At 35.3% G+C, this 18,222-nt stretch overlaps 1 protein-coding gene and 1 non-coding gene across 3 annotated transcripts in view; both read right to left on the reverse strand.

The window, feature by feature from the left end:
- The window catches only part of KLHL1 (kelch like family member 1), a 340,600-nt gene that overhangs the window by 163,131 nt on the left and 159,247 nt on the right, over nt 1–18,222 (reverse strand). The gene's annotated exons all lie outside the window — the stretch shown is intronic.
- LOC121101493 lies at nt 10,625–10,730 on the reverse strand. The gene has a single exon (XR_005833486.1). It is a non-coding gene; the product is annotated as a U6 spliceosomal RNA (small nuclear RNA).

Genomic DNA, 18,222 nt, shown 5'->3' on the forward strand with positions numbered 1-18,222 from the left:
TTTATATGCATTATATCATGAGAAAAATTCATAAGGTTAGAGGTTGAAACTTGGCTGAATTTGAGAAATATCAAAGTAGAAGAATCCCTTACAAAGTTACCTCATTTAAATTTTATGAGTCTGAACCAGGGTATTATTAGGTAGAGTTGAAATGATCATTATGAAGATTCTCACCTTGAAAATAATAGAATCTGAATATTAGAAGAAATGTACATGTATTTCAGCTGGATTCCTATTGTGTAAACCTTTCTTTGATATTCTGATAAGTCTCCAACATTCCTCATCCCTCCCATCAAAAGGAACTTTCTACCAGTTGAAGGAACTGACACTGACTATTACAAAAATCTCTAAACTGAATTCAGATCATTTTCCATGCATCTTATTCCTATTGGTCCTGGTACCATATGAGGACAGAACTCCATATGAGAATTAAGTAACTCACAGTTTACACAGATTATTCTCACAATGGCTCTATAAAGTAGAAACCTCTTTGGCCATCCATGCTTGCCTTTTGGGGACAGTCAAGCACAGAGTGTAAAATATTCTAAATTTACACAGCTTGTGGTTGAGAAAGGCTTCACAGGGTTTTCATTCTGGATCCAGGATTCGCTTAATCACTAAGTCATGTTGTCTCTCAGTATGGCTTCAATAAAATGCTGCTGAACTATTTTGGATTTGTATCAATTATCATAATGCAACTTCTTTAATTTGGGGGGAAGATTTACCACCAATAGTTTATAATTAATCTGTTCTCTATGATAGCTCCCATAGCTGTTGTACAGTTTCTGCAATAATGGGATGTCTTACTAAAATAACGAGAAAAAAGAAAACTGACCATCTCATGGTTATCCAGAAAAAGAAATTGAAAGAACAATTAAAATTATTTTTCTTACATTCTTCCTATGTTGAGCCAATTCAATTTGTTGCCTACCTCTAAACCACATAAAACACATAAAAACAGTTCTCTGGGTTGGTTCAGTTTCAAGTTTGTATAATGTTCATCAGAAGTCTCCAAGCAATGATCTTGCCTAATGCCACAGAACGTGAATATAATCTAAAGATTGATTTTTCAAGTGTGGTGTGCAGATCATGTGCTTATTTGTCATAACAGCGCTGATAATATGGCAGTGCTGTTTGATTTTCATAAATTTTAATCACTATCCTTTAATTTTTAACTTGGTTTTTAAAGTCGCCTGTGAAGGAGAGCACCACGCACTGTAACTTGGGGGGTGATCTTTCTTCGGTTTATGTTCTAAATTGGCCAAATGCTGGAACTGGTTAGATATCATTTGTAGTTATTAATATTGAAAATTGAATAAGGGTATTCCTCTCTATCACTTATTTAAAAGCATTTATTGACTTACTCTGTAACAGGACTTTCTGTTAAAGTTATGTTATGGTAAAGCCTAGCCCATACAAAAGTCTCAAATTCCGGCCGATTAACTCTATGTCATTTGTGATGGTTGCAACTATGATGAACTTGGGATGTCATACTTTGTATTTTTAAGATATTGAATATATTATTTAATACTCAACTTGGTGAGGTGGATAGTATGATTACTCCCTTTAATAGGTAAGAAAAGTGAGTCACAATGAGATTTCTTGCCTTAAACAGTTTTCCAAAGTGCTTATGTTAAAAATCCGGGGCTCCCGGGTAGCTCAGTCAGTAAAGCTCCAACTTTTGCTTTCAATTCAGGTCATGATCTCAGTCATGGGATCGAGCTCTGCATGGGGTTCAGCACTCAATGAGGAGTCTGCTTGAGATTCTCTCTCTCTGCCCCTCGTCCTGCTCTGCTCTCCTCCTGAGCTTGCTCTCTCTCAAATATACAAAATCTTTAACAGCAACAACAAAAAAATCCAGGCAGTCTCCTTGCAAAGTCCATGTCCTTAATCAAATGCTAGCTATCTCCTTGCCAAAATAATCCCTGATAAATGGGAGTAGAAAAGTGCAATACGTTAAGTCAAAGTTTTACAAATTTACACTATGACAGCAACCCTGAGGATCATTTAACATTATTGCCACACTAATTAACTGATGCCCCCAGATAAACCCTGGGTACCAAAATCTCCCAAAGAACAAAAATAACTGGCATAAGAATCTTGATCAGCAAACTGGCCTCACACAGTGAATTTTTAATAGGTAAATACACTACGTGTTTTCTTTCCTTCTTAACATCTGATGAGAACTGCCACTTTATTAAACAGTCACCAAGGTTCCACAGGACTCACCTAATAAGTATTTGACAAGACTGGACATTTTAATTACAGAAATGAGGCTCTTTCTGTGACTCAAGATTCCTGGGGGAACTTTTATTAGCTTAGAGCCATGGTGCCTGTTTTTTCTTTTATTCAGTGGGTAAAGGAATAGGGGACTCACAAAGTAGATTGATAGGGACATTTGTGAGAAAAATATCCATGGTTTTATTGCCCCTTCACGACCAAGTTGATCAATGCATGATCAATTTAATTAATTAAATTAATATGCAGGAAAATATGGCTAAAATGAAACGCTTAAAAGTAATCATCTTATAAGGATATTTTGAGTAGTTTGCTTTTATTTATTTATTTTTTTGCTTAGTTTTAGAATTTCTAAATTTTCTGGAATTAGTATTTTTTTAATAATGAGAAAAAATTACAATCTTCAAACTATAATTTTATCAACTTTATTTTATCTTGGATACAAAACCCTTTGAAATATGGTTTAGTTCTTATTCATTCATTCTCTTTGGTTCTGAAATTCAATTAACGAAAGAGGTAAAATTTCCTTCCTGATTATCATACATGATACTTTCTTCATTTTTAATGAAAATTCATTTGATTGTAGTTGTTACACATACTTTGGACATCTTGCTCCATCTTATCAAGTCTACCTAAAATAATATAACTCATGATGGACTAAAAAATATAAACACTTCATTTAGATTTTAGGTTATATTAGCAAGCTTTCTCAATTGGTAAGAATATTACCATATTACCACATTTTAAAATCATCTGTCCTATTCTAAAAGAAATGAGCTTATGACAGCTTATGAGAAATCATCTGTCCTATTCTAAAAGAAATGAGCTTATTGTTCTGATTTATTTTCACATTCATAATACTACCAATGATTTTTATTTATTTTTTAAATTTATTTTTAAAGATTTTATTATTTGTTTGACACAGAGAGAGACAGTACAAACAGGGGGAGCAGCAGGCAGAGGGTGAAGGAGAAGCAGGCTCCCCACTCAGCATGGAGCCCGATGTGGGGCTTGATCCCAGGAACCTGGGATCATGACCTGAGCTGAAGGCAGATGCTTAACTGACTGAGCCACCCAGGTGCCTTCACTACCAGTGATTTTTAAACTTTCCCTTAAATCTCAGAAGTATAAATTATCTTGGCAAGCTCTAGCATATATTTCTTCATAAAGCTTTGATGTAATCTTTGCCTCATTAAGCAAATGAACAAACAAATAAAAGAGTTGACTGGTTGGCAGTGAAGGCCCCCTGATGGCTAACATTTATGGGCAAAGATCAATAACACAATTTTTAATATTTGCCTGATTACTCTTCTTTTTAAAAAAATACTTGACCTTTTGAAGTATTAAATAAATGTATCATTTTACATAGATTCATGATGACTCCCAAAACTACAAGTAAGTCCACTATATTGACAATTAAAATACCATGAGAAGTGTTGACACTGGTGTTGTAAGTTCTCAAAATGGCAAACACCTACGGTAAATGTTCTGGACAGAAGATATTTACATTATTTCTTCTATTTACATGGTAATTGTATTCTTCAAAAAAATCCCTGGAAATATATAATTCATATAAAATACTAAAAATATTTTGTGTTTATATGTAAATTTTACTCTTAGTTTCAAATAATCTGAGTAGTAGATCCACTTACATTAATGCTTGGCTAGACACCTGAAAGTCATGAGTGAAAATGGACAATCTTTCATTGTGGACAACTAACAATGTTGCAATAAAGTTGCAAGGTAGATAATACAGATTCTCTGGGGAAAATTGGAATTAACCAGAAACATGCTGATTTGATGAAGATTTGATGAAATAGAGACTGTTAAGGAATGTTGAGGGGCTTAAGGAGTTGGGGCTTTATACTGCAGGGAATGGAAAACCAATTCACAGAATTCCCAGCTTTTTACATAAACAAAGGTTATATTCGCAGGATACAGGATAGACTATAATAAAGCAAAACGGAGATGGGCAAAATTTTGAAGGGATTTCTGAATAAGAAGTGAGGTCTTGGGACGCCTGGGTGGCTCAGTCGGTTAAGCAGGCTGCTTTCTGCTCAGGTCATGATCCCAGGGTCCTGGGATTGAGTCCCGCATCAGGCTCCTTGCTCAGTGGGCAGCCTGCTTCTCCCTCTGCCTGCTGCTCCTCCTGCTTGTGTTCTCTCTCTCTGACAAATAAATAAATAAAATCTTAAAAAAAAAAAAAAAGAAGTGAGGTCTCAGTTTGAGTTGTGGTTTGTGAATAATTATTGAAGTCATAGGCCATGGAAATACTGAGTGAATATAAATTAGTAAGAGAAGAGAAAAAAAAAAAAAACAGAACCCTAGGGGTGAAGAGCAGGGGTCCTGGGATCGAGCCCTGCGTGGGCTCCCTGCTCTGCTGGGAGCCTGCTTCTTCCTCTCCCACTCTCCCTGCTTGTATTCCCTCTCTCGCTGCTGTTTCTCTCTGTCAAATAAATAAATAAAATCTTAAAAAAAATATATCACTTAAAATAATCTTAAATATTAATGTATTTACATGATACATATAGCTAAAAGTACACATTCTACTTAAGGTAAATCCTGGCTCCAAAGTATGGCTTCAACTAAATTAAGACAACTAATTATTTACTTTCATCATATATAAGTAATATTCTATAACTATATAATAGAATGATATATTAGAAGGGGGAATATTTCACTGGATGTTCAAAAGAGAGAGAGAGAGAGAAGGAAAAGAAAGGAGGAATAAAACTGCAAGTTAGATGCTTACTTGTCATATTTTAGCCCAGAGGAAATCTTAACTGCCTCTAATTTATGGCAGAACTTGTGCGGAATAAGCACACCGTGAGATGCACACAGAATTTATTCAAAATGGATCTACATCCACATAAATAATGTTTCTGGAGTGAAAATATAACCCAGTTGTAAAATATTTCACATAATATTATTTCAAATAATTTTCTTTCAAAATTACAAAATAAGGGAGGTTAAACAGCAAATACCTCCAGTAAAGAAAAGAAAGGTCACAAAATATCTGCAAAACTACATCATTATTAAAGCAGAACATATTCAGACTTTGCAGTCATTATTGTTGGAGAGAGTTAAAAAAAAAAAACTTGAAGTCCAGATGTTTTCCCATTACTATCAAGATGTTTTCCCAATAGTCTATCAAATATCAATGATATAGATCATAAAAAATGTTCCTATTCATTCCATGAATTACATTGTGTGTCTTGGAAATAATTTCTAGAATTTTTTAATGGCATTAAAGTCTCTATATTTTAATATACAACTACATAATGAAGATAAAACACAAAATTGCATTGTAAAACCCTCTGGGTTTATGAAAGACATTTTATAAAGCTAGTAAAAACAATGTATTATATCCAGAAATTATCACTAATTAATATGTGACTATATTCTTTTTATCTATTGCTATTGTTCTTTTTTTTTTCTTTTGTTTTCTTTCCTTTTTCCCAAGCCTCACATGAGGCATTAAATCAACTGTGAAATCTTTCTTAAGTTCCTTAGTGAAGAGTCCCCTCCTTTTGTGGTCTCTAAACAGTCTGGGCAATCCCACTGCACTGAAAACTTTTCCTCCTAGAAAATTATTGTCATATTTAACATTGCCTCACCATCTCTAACAAAGATGCCTAGAAGCTCTTAAAGTATATTCACTGGACTACCTTGGCCTCCAAAATTTAACAGTGTTTCATAAATTTCCAGTTTGCAAACCACATAGTGAATGGCCAATATACCACAAAGAATTTCATACTGAGTTAAAAAATATATTAAACATCTCTCAGAGGGGAATGTGGTGGTGGAGTAGGAGGACCTCATCCCACAGCACAACTAGATAACTATCAAATCATACAAAATACCCCAGAAATTGACTTGAAGACGGGCAGAACAAATTCTACAACTAAAGGTAGAAAAGAGGCCACATTGAAGAAGGTAAGAAATGCAGACACGTGGTTTGGAAGAGAAATGGATAATAGCTGCTGTGGTGGGGAGGGAGCCTAGGTCATGGAAAAGGGTGAGATTTAAATTAGCACACAGCAGGGAGCTCATAGGAAAAACAAATCCCCATAGCAGTTGGCTTGGAAAGCAAGAGGAGCCAAATTTCATTAGTTCTTGCAACTAGTGGGGCTTAAAGCCTGGAACTCTAAAGGTCAGCACGCTTGGCTCTGGTAGAGCCCAGAGGCATTGGGGCTGCTCCTGGATAGAAGGCAGGGCAAACGGTCTGCATACAGCACGGAAACTGATATCTAAAGGAGGCCTGGGGCACACAGTAGGGATGTTATTTGCTTGTCTTGAAACATGTCCCAGAGAGGCAGCATTCAAAGAGAGACCCCTCTGGGAACAAAGAAATTGGCAGGTGCCATTTCCCTTCCCTGCTGCCTAGCATAAACACAGAACCACCTGTAGGAACCTAACTTGCCTATACCAAGCCCCACCTCCCCATGCCCTGGAGGGACTCCCCTTCCTAATTATGAGTTCCTCAGTCCCAGCAAGGTTGGTCCCCTCCACCAGAGGACCAGCCCAAATCTCTGCTCATGCCACATCTTCTGACCAGAGTTTTATAAGGCCTCGGTTCTGGCAGCAGTGGTGACAGGTCTCATTTCATAAGCAGACTAGAACACACAGAGTTAAAATATGCCACATTCAGGTAAGGGACCAAACACTGCGCACAACAGGCAAAGTGAGCCTGCCGATGACTAGCCTGAAAGATAAAGTGGCCAGAACACAATATCAGAGCACACACAGCATACAGTGGAGACACTCCCTGAAGTGCCAGGCTCTGGGGAACAGGGGACACTATGCTTCAGGGCACTACAGGGCCTCTTTTTCATAGGGCCATTACTCTCAAGAACAGGAGACTTAGCTGACTTCCCTAACACACAGAAGCAGGCACAGAGACTTAGACAAAATGAGAAGATAGAAGAATTTGTCCCAAATGAAACAACAGGACAAAGCCATCGCCAGAGATTTAAGTGAAACAGATATAAGTAGCATGCCTGATAGAGAATTTAAAGTAATGATGATAAAGATCCTCACTGGACTGGAGATAAGAGTGGAAGACATGAGTGAGACCATTAACACAGAGACAAGGAATAACAGAGCAGAGATAAAGGCCTCAATAAACAAAATGAAAAACAAGACTGATGGAATGAATAGCAGGCTGGAAGAAGCAGAGGAACAAATTAGTGGCCTAGAAGACAGAATAATGGAAAGTAATCAAGCTGAACAAACAAGAGAAAAAAGAATTATGCAAAATGAGAATAGATTTAGGGAACTCAGGGACTCCATCAAATGTAATAACATTTGTGTTATAGGAGTCCTGGATGAACTAGAGAGAGAAAAGGGGGCAGAAAATTTATTTGAAGAGATAACAGGTGAAAACTTCTCCAATCTGGGGAAAGATACAGATATCCAGACCCAGGAGACCCAGAGAACCTCCAAAAAACTCAACAAAAGCAGATCCACACCAAGACATGTTATAATTAAAATGGCAAAATATAGTGATAAAGAAAATTTAAAAGCAGTGAGACAAAAGAAGACAGTTACATATATGGGGAACCTCCCCCCCCCCCAAAAAAAAGGCTATCAGGAGGTTTTTAGCAGAAACTTTCAAAGTCTGAAGAGAGTGGCGTGATATATTCAAATTGCTGAATGGGAAAAATCTGCAGTCAAATACTCCATCTGGTCCGGCAATAGAAGGAGAGATAAAGAGTTTCCCAGACAAACAGAAACTAAAGGAGTTCATGACCACTAAACCAGCTCTGCAAGAAATATTAAAGGGGACTCAATGGAAAGGAGAGATCAAAAGTGACAGTATGAAGGTAGGAAACACAAAGCTGTGAAAATATGAATATATTTGTAAAATATCAGTCAAGGAACTCACAAAAGGATGTAAAAATATGATACCATATGCCTAAAATGTGGGGAGAAGAATAAAGAATGGATTCAAACTGAAGTGACCATAAACTTAATATAGACTGCGACATGCGGAACATATTATATACAAACCTAATGCTAACTGCAAATCAAAACCCCTAATAGATATGCAAAAAGTAAAGAGAAAGGAATCCAAATATATCTCTAAAGAAAGCCAGCAAATTACAAAAGAGAGAAAGACAAGAAAGCATCAGAGAAAGTCTTCAGAAACCACCACAAAACAGGAAATAAAATGGCAATGAAGACGTATCTAGCAATAACTACTTTGAATGTATGTGAACTAAATACTCCAATCAAAAGACACAGGGTGACAGAATGGATAAAAACAAAACAAAACAAAATAAAACAAAACAAAAAAAAACACCAAGACCCATCTATATGCTGCCTATAGAAGACTCATCTTAGACCTAAGGACATCTGTAGATTGGAGGTGAGGGGATAGAGAAACATCTAACATGCAAATGGATGTCAAAAGAAAGCGGGAGTAGTAATACTTCTATCAGGCAAAATGGACTTTAAAACAAGAGACAAAGAAGGACATTATATAATAATAAAAGGGATATTGCAATAAGAAGATATAACAACTGTAAATATTTATGCACCCAACATGGGGGCACTCTGATTCAAAACAAACATAAAGGAACTACAAAGTTTGGAGTATAATTTTGTCATGTTCTCTCCTCTTTCTATGTAAGTATATATTCACTCACACACCTACAGTCAGGCATACAAATACATGTATATACACAAACACATACACACACAAAACCATTTTTCTGCTCTATTTCATTTTCTGCCAAGTTTTTGTTTTATTTTTCCTTTGGCATGACATTACGTCGCAGATATCTCTTGATGTCAGGAAATTACCCGTCTATCACATGTGGCGGCAGCATGTTTTACTTCACGCGTGAGGCTCATAGCTAGTTTAGGTAGTCATTTCAGTGATTTACTTTACTAAGACACCTGAAGTGACTTTATTGTCTATACATCTGTACTTACACTTGTATTTCTATAGCACTGATTCCTCAAATTGGGATTGATTTGTTGTGGGGCACCCCACACTTGCTATTTTGATCAGTATGGCCAAATCGCTTCCAGAATTTACATTCTTAACAACAATGATCAAAATACTGTATTTTACTTCACCTTCCCAATGACTGTTATTAGACTTAAATTTTGTTGATTTATTTGTGATAACCTTTAGGAGAAAGTAAATAACTTGTAAATCTGGTTCATATTATTAAGAGTAATCTTTTTTAATTAAATGTTTTTAATATTTTCTCCCAAAATGCTACTTGCATTTTGTCTCATACAGCATGGACTTTTATATACACTGTTTATTTTTGACTGGCCATGAAATTGAATGTGGCAATAGGAAGAAACAAAATAAATGTCTTGTTTATTTATTTGTTTACCTTTCTTGCTTTGCTAGCACTTCACAAAAAGACATCTTTATACAGTCATTTTACGTCAGCTCATTGCAGATGTTCTTGATAACTGGACTCCTTTCATGAAACCACAAACCTAATATAGTTTAGAGTCGACCACAATAATACAGTGTAATTAAAGGTCAGGCTCAACTGGACTTAGTGTCTAATCTCATCCGGTGCTTTCTGCCTCTGTAACATTTCAGAAATCCTCCTTCCTGAGAGTCTAACTGCAGCCATCTCCTGAAGAGATTATTGTGGTGGCCTACAGCAATTCTCCCTTCTATGGTGCCCTCCCTCCAAATCTCCCTTCTAGGGTGCCCTCTCTCATCTCTGTAAGACACGACATAGAATTCTCATACCTAAAAGCTTTCGAAGTCCCCCGTTCAATTGTAGGAGAAATATTCAAGTGACTTATTATGATAACAGAATCCCTTCCGAGATGATCGTCCACTAATTTTCCAGCTTTTAACTCGACATTATTTCTCACATACTCCATAATCATACAAACTATTTACAATTCTGAGCAATATTTTGTACCTCTATGAACTTTTGGAAATACAACTTCTGTGTCTTAGCAGTATGTGTCTAAACTATAAAATCGGAAGAAATGGCCAAACTTGTCTTGCACTACCATGGGCTAAGTTGGCATTTTGCCCCAGGGGTAGCAAGTGTCTGAGGTTTGGCTATTCTATTCTTCAAGGTTACACTCAATGAAATGAGCTCTGAAAAAAAAAAAAAAAAGTGAAAAAAGCTCTGGAAATTTTACTCCTTTTTCTATACTAAGTAGAATATTCTTTCAAAGCATCTGCATATCTTACATGCAATATTTATGCTTTTCATTTATTTGCAGGGTTTGTGCTGTTGGTACAGATGATCATGATGATGATGATGATGATAATTACTATCGAATGGCAACATTTGTATCTGGTATCTGGACTGATAACATGTCCTGAACACATGCTGCCAATCTTCTTTAACTGATTCCTCTTTTTCTTTTTTTTTTTGTTGTTTTTGTTTTTAATATGGAACGCTTCACAGATTTGCATGTCATCCTTGCATGGGGCCATGTTAATCTTCTCCGTATTATTCCAATTTTAGTATATGTGCTGTCCAAGCAAGCACTGATTCCTCTTTTTTTACCTGAATAGTTTGAATTCTATCCATGGACTTTAAACCGGTTGGTTAGATTGTTGATTTGTGGTTTCTTGTTCAGCTGTGAAGTTGCTTGAGTGGAAAAGATAAATAAGACAGGCGGTAGAAAAATGCATACTGGGTACATTAGTGACACCAATTTTCTCTACAAATAGATGGGATCCCCAATCCCACAGCCAAGGCCGGTTCTGCAGGAGGGTCTAATAGTAAGTTCAGGAGAGTGTCCTGAGACTTCAACCTAGTCTGGGTGAGCAAACCAGGGCAGCCTGAAGCAATCTTCAGAGCCCACTGTCCAAAACAATGTACTCAGATATTTCTGTTCTCTATTTGGCCCTGTGTCATCTTCAAGTTTAGGTTAAAATTGGTCCAAAAAAAAAAGGTTGAATATGTTTCTTTCAGTTCTGCTTCTTCCATTATTTTAACTTAGCTGATGGAACAAAAATGGGGGGCCTTCATTTTTTTTATGGTCTAGCCATGTCCTTTCATATCCCCAAAGTAGAATTCACTTTCTCACACAACCCTCCTTCTGGTATAATGATATAAACTAAAGAAGATATGTATCAAATTGGTGCTCCCCTTTTACACTGGGCCTAATTTTTACTTGATTTGGCAGCTTTCTTTCTTCAGAGTTTACATTATTGAGTTACTATAATTCACTAGCTCAAATGCAGATGAACTTTCTTCTTTATTCTGTGTTTTTCCATTCATTTTGGAGAGTTTTGTGAAAGGAGTTATGAAAACAGTGCTTACTCTCTTTACCAGAATTCCCATTCATGTAAAATGTATGTGAGCTTGTCTATCTCTGAACTTTGGAAGACAATAAGTGAATCCTGGGTTAACCCCATTGTAACAGAAAATTAAGAAAGTAAATAAATGTTTAAAGACATAAAACATTAGTCCATGTGTAGTTTATAGTTTATTTTAACAGATTTTCAGGCAGAACCCAATGAAATGGTATAAAGAAAGTGACATTCCTAAATTAGTGTCACCATGAAGGATTAGGCAATATTACTTCACATGTATAAGAAAGTAAAAGGGGCTAAAAAATTAATGTAAAAATATCTTTTGGTTGAAAACATTTAAGAAAGTTAAGTTGATGAGTGATATAGTAAGCTGTAAATGGGTTTTCTTGGGTATTTGTGTTTGTTTTGACATGTTCTCAGAAAATATTAGATTTTACATAAATTTATGACTGTCTTGAGCTCTTTATTTTATGGAGATGTATACAGATATGCCTCTTTATACCAAACATAATCAGGGAATAAAGAGTAACACTGAATGAAAAAAATTCTTGTTCACTGAATTTTTCATTCACAAATGTTCTTAGGAGAAAAAGAGAGAGGTCAGCAAACCTAGCTGTTTGTTCACATATTATCTCTGACACCAAACCCTTTACAAACATTAATTCTCTGTATGCACTCGTAAAGTAAAGGTTGTACATGAAATAAACAGGAACATTAAATATACAAATACATTAGCAGTCATAAATGTTAACCCCTATCCCATTTTAGCATATTCATAAGTCTACTTCTGCATAACAATTAATGCCTCATGCTGTTTCAGCACCAACTTGGCAGATAATGAGACTTCTCTATGTGGAAATGTAAATGATTTTACTGACCAAGTAACAGGGGACATATATTTCTTTTCCTTAAGAAAATTTAGCCAGGAAAGAACTAAAGCAGGGTCGCATTGCAATAATTTTCTTTGGAATAAATTAAAAACCTCTTTCTTCAGTAAAAAGAAACATTACCAAACACCCGACTAGAAATCTAAGATAAAGTTACACAGCAGGTCAAGTCACTCCTATTGTGGGCAACATGATTTATAATGCATGTGTCTCATAGGACATCTATGAATGTAGCTATAATCCTATAATCCCCATCCATCAATATGAGTGCAATAATTGGGTTCTGTTTAGCAGATCTCAGTCCTGCACAGCAATGTCTTAGGTGTTTCAAATAAGCATTTGCTACATAAATGTTATTGTATATGGACTGAGAGTTGGTATAGTTGAATTAATCCAGGCTTATAATTATTTCTGAAACTATTTCATAGTATTCCGAATCCATGCAACAGATCTCTCTTAAAGTTCTGTCTTCTCTGTTTGATGAAACTTGGTCATTTCAAACTCAGTGTGAAGACAGCCTCTAAATCTTAACCCTGTTCCCATTCTTTCCTTTTCTCAAATATTGTGTGGGATTTTATTCCCCTCTTTTTTATTCATAAGCTTAGTCTATTATTCATTCATTTGCCCAATCATTCAATCAAAACAGTATATTTTTTCAAGTTGTAGGTGAGGTAGACCAGTAGCTTCTAACTTCTAAAGAAACTAATGTCTCATGGAGATTAGGAATAAATAATACACATAAAATGTGATAAGTTCTACAACTGATGTAAAGACAAGGTTACATGAAAGCATAGTAAAAGTTTTCAGGGAGGCTAGGCGACAGGTAAGGGAACATTTAACTTAAGTTATACTTTAGGGTTGAAAATTAAATTGAAATTTTGAGAACCAATGCAGGAAAAGTAAAAGGCTTAGGTAGAAGGAGAATAGTGTGTAAGGACACAGAGTGCTGAAATATCACGGAATGGTGTGGAGCTGTAAGTATCGAGTATGGAAGGGTAGCAGAGGTCCAGGGAAATCTGGTAACATGACTGGAAAAGTAGGTAGGCACCAGATTATGAAATCACTGTATGCTAACAGTTTATACTTATTACTTGGGAAGCCACTGAAGAATGTTTAGCTGCCAATAGGTTTAATCACATTTGGATTTAAGGAAATTAGCCATCTAACTTAAGAAAAGTAAATAATCAAATGCTACTTTGACTCCACTGAAAACTATAATTTAATACAATTTTTATAAAGCTCAACAATGGGACACCTGGGTGGCTCAGTCAGTTAAGCGTCTGCCTTGGACTCAGGTCATGATCTCAGGGTCCTGGGATGGAGCCCTGCATCTGGCTCCCTGCTCAGCTGAGTGTGCTTCTCCCTCCCTTTTGCTCCTCCTCCTGCGCATGCTCTCTGTCTCTCTCTTGCTCAAATAAGTAAATAAAATCTTAAAAAAACAAAACAAAAAAAAATACAACTCGAGAACAAGCACAACTAAACAATATGTATTTAGAGATACATACATGTGCAGTGAATACATTACAAAGAACACATGTATTTAAAACACAAAATTCTTACTATCCTCAAAGAATAATGTTTACCACTGAGGGAACCACAGGTAGAAAGGATTTCATGGAGTGCCCAGGTACAAGTGTACTTAAGAAGTGTGATTTTTTTGAGTTAGGTATCACAATCATGGAAAGTTATTTGAGTATTATACTTTATAACATCAATATATATTCTTCTAAGTTTCATATTTTATAAAATAAACTGCTTAAAATGAATAAATATTTACAAATAAAATATTCAAAAACATTACAAATGAATTTCAAATATTGCATTATAAAATATTTTAAAATGAGTTAGGTAGGGAGAAGAAGAAATAGAAGCTAATTCAACATCTCAGGTAAGAACAGATGAGAGATTTAACAGAGTAGTGAACCCTAGGCAAAAGGGAAGAAGTCAGGTTCAGTCAATGGTAAGAGAGAAAGGAAAACAGTAATGAAGGCTGGCCCAAAATTCAAGGTTAGAGGCACTCTAAAGAAGAAAATATTCATTAGGGCCTAACACTGCAGAAAACTGGGACAGAAAAGTGCAACTGGATTTTCAAACTGTGCTGTCACTGGTCAATTTGGCCATAGCTCTTCTATGCCTTAGTGGACACTGAATCCGTAGGGCAAAGGGGGTTCAAGAATTTCTACTTTGGAGTTGCTTAGGGGTGGTGATCTTGTTTGGAGGGCAGGTGCTAGGATTCTTGTGTTGATATCGTGATTATAGGAAAACTTCAAATTTTTAAGTGTCAACTACAGATCAAAAAATTACATTGTTAAGATGCTTTTATTTTCACTTATATTACTTTTTAAAATGCCCATTTTTGAACAGAATCATCATCATCATTGTTAGCGCTATTATATTGCTCTTTGAGGTGATTTTAGGAAGTGTTGATGGGAAGGGAGATGCTCTTTGGGCACTAAAAGTTGAAGAGGAATCACGATATAAGAAGGAGAGCTAGTGAGAGGCAATATAGAGCAATGGTTAAAATTATAGACTTTGAAGCTAGTTCCCCTAATCTGAATTCTGGCTCCATATACTCATGAACGAGTACAGTTCAGTGAGTTAACTAACCTTTCTTTGCCTCAGTTTCTTTGACTGTAAAGATACTACCCATCTCATAACATTGTTAGGATTAAAATAGTTAATATATAATACTGAGAATATTATCTGGCTTATAGTAATCTGTTCTAATTATTAATATTATTTTGGTGAAATTATGAAGAAATTGTAATTGCTTGTCCTTTCTGCTACGTAACTAAGAAATATTATGTGACACTTGTAAATAAGGTACATGGATGAGTGTCTATCATTTTAATGTCATATTGGAACATGAAAGTCACCATTGAAGAATTATTTAATTTTCTAGGAGAATATACATTTGTTTGATTTACCGTTTCTATTGATTAGAGCTTAAGCTCTGTGAAATTACATATTAACTTGCAAAATAATGATAGTTGCAATAATTTCTGCCTGTGGAAAAGAGAAACAATAATGTTTAAAGTTTAATGCCTTGTAGTAGGACGTTAACTGGCTTTGCCTTTAACTTTGCAAGTTTATTTCGGCATTCTTATTCTTAGTGACTTTGGTCTCTTTAAACTAGTTTACCACCCTGCTGATACTCTCACTCATAAGAAAAATTATATGGCATGTGCTCAGTATATATTTGTGTGACTCAAGATTTTTACTCTTGATTTTTTATTTGTATTGGCATTATGTTTTAACTTTGGAAAATGCTTGTTTATAAGTCACTTTGATCTATTTTCCCATCTTGTATAGTAGTAATAAACCAGTATAAAATGAGGTGCAATAAGAAATTTAATGGTGTTGAAAGGAGGCAATCCTTATCTGGATATGGAAATATCATTGTAATATTTGGGGAGCTTATTTCTTATATCTTAGGGACAGTCAAGTTGCCCCAATTACTCAGGTAACCATCACATCTATATTTTGCTCCAAAATATGAAGGCCTGGGGGACTTAACATGCCCTAAAGCTTCAACATCTTTCTAAAGCCTGCTCCCCTCTTTATGCCCATTGAAACATTCAGGGCTTCTCTCTCTTTTTTTTTTTTTTTCCTGTCTAGATCAAAAGGAACCTTATCACTATGAACTTGTTTAGTACTGGCATGCATCAAGTTTTCTTTCTCTCTCCAGGTACGGTATTTTTGAATGATGATCCCAGATGAAACCCAGACCAAACAATCCTACTATGTTTCTTTCTGGATCTATCTTGTAGACTGCCTATTCTCCATTAGACAGTATGTCTTGAGTTATAGGTGCATAGTGGAGAGAAAGAATGAGAAACAGGTGGATACAGGATAAATAAATATTCCTTAATTCCCAAGTACCCTGAAAAACCCTCAAAGTGTTATCTCCAGCCAAACTTGATCTTCCATCATTATTTAAAGGCCTCAGTGCCAACTAAGCTGAGTCATCTCCTTCTCATAATTCATTATTACAGTAACCTTAAGATTATACTGCGGAGTAGATGGTGATGGAAAAAGAGGGAAAAACATTTTGGTTGGATTGTATCAGTGCAAAACAAAAAAGACAATTTATAAAAGAAGGTATTTAACAGGAAAAAAATTATAATAATAATAGAGGAGGGCTGAGATCAAGAAGTGGAAAAATTAGTCTTGAATAGTTGGAGCAACACCTGTTCTTCTAAGATTAGAAGTAAACCTAGGTGTGTTGATAAAAATATGATGATGCTTTTCATTAGCCTTGCACTTTATACTTCTTAAAATACTTTACATATATGGTTCATGTTTTACATTGATTGAATTATCCCACACGATTTAACTTAAATTAAGGCCAAAATAGGTACTTTCTCCAATCATGTTTTTAAAAATCACTTTTGAAAAGTTATCTTCATCTTTGGATAATTTTTTTTTCAATAAAGTAATAAAATGATTGTGGTCTTATAAGTAAAACTCAGGGCAGTGATACATAGTGGTTAATACTAGTGCTCTATATTAAAGTTCAATAGCTACAATTCATTAACTGGGTAGCTTTGGGCAAGACATTTAATCTTGTAGCTTAGTTTTCTCATCTATAAAATGAGAACAGTAGTTTTACCTATCGCACAGGGATGTTTCACTAATGCATGTAAAGCCATTTGTGCCAAGCCCAGAGAAAGTCTCTAATACATAAAGAACTTTTATAAGTCAACAATAAGAAACAAATTAAAAATTAAAAATGGGCAAAGGAGCAGAAAAGATATTTGTCCAAAGAAGATATAAAAATATCCGATAAGTACATGAAAAGATGTTGAATTTCATTAGGATTAGGGAAATGCAAATGAAAACCACAAGATACTACTTCATACCACTGTAATCAAGAATAAAGTTAATAAAAAATTGTTGGCAAGGATATAGAGAAATTCAAACCTTAGACACTCTTGTAGGGAATATGAAATGGGTGCAGCTACTCTGAAAAACAATCTGGTAGGTCTTCAGAATCTTTACCATAGAATTACTATATAATCACTTCATTCCTGGCTACATATAAAAAAATGAAAATATTACGTCCACACAGAAACTTGTATACAAATATTCATAGCAGGATTGTGCATAATGGCCCCAAAATGTAAACAACTCAAATGTCCATCAACTGATGAAGAGATACACAAAATGGGGTTTCTATCAATGTGATGTAATATTATTTGGTAATAAAAAGAAATGAAGTACTAGCACATGCTATAACAGGAATGAATCTTGAAAACATTATACCAAGCAAAAGACGCCATCTCAAAAGCCCACATGCTGCATGATTTCAAAGGGGGAGGGTGACTATTAATAGATACCAGGTTTCTTTATAAAGTGATGGAACTGTTTGAAAACTGATTACGGTGATGGAGGCACAATTCTGAGAACATACTAAAAAGCATTGAGTTGTACACTTTAAATTGGTGAATTGTAGTTGGTGAATTATTACCACAATAATGGTGTTTTTATGAAACATAAACATTTGGAAGCAGGAAAGTGTTTACTCATTCTTCCACAATTATTTGTTGATCCCCTACTGTTACCAGATAATGTTCTACTTGTAGTGACACTAAGGTTTTATTACTTAATGACAAAATGTCACTTATCCACCTTATCTAGAAATGCATTTACATTTCATGGAATTTCAGATTTGACAAGATATTTGGAAAATCATAAGGCTGCAAGGGACCACATGGGACCAGTATGACCTCAAATAAACTACATCATCTTACAGTTAATGAGAGAGATCTCAAGTGAACTGGTCAAAGACACACAGTTTTATTAAACAGTTAAAAAGCTGAGTCTTATAAT

This window comes from Ursus maritimus, unplaced genomic scaffold (assembly GCF_017311325.1).
Source record: "Ursus maritimus isolate PB19 unplaced genomic scaffold, ASM1731132v1 scaffold_10, whole genome shotgun sequence".
NCBI classification, from domain to species: domain Eukaryota; kingdom Metazoa; phylum Chordata; class Mammalia; order Carnivora; family Ursidae; genus Ursus; species Ursus maritimus.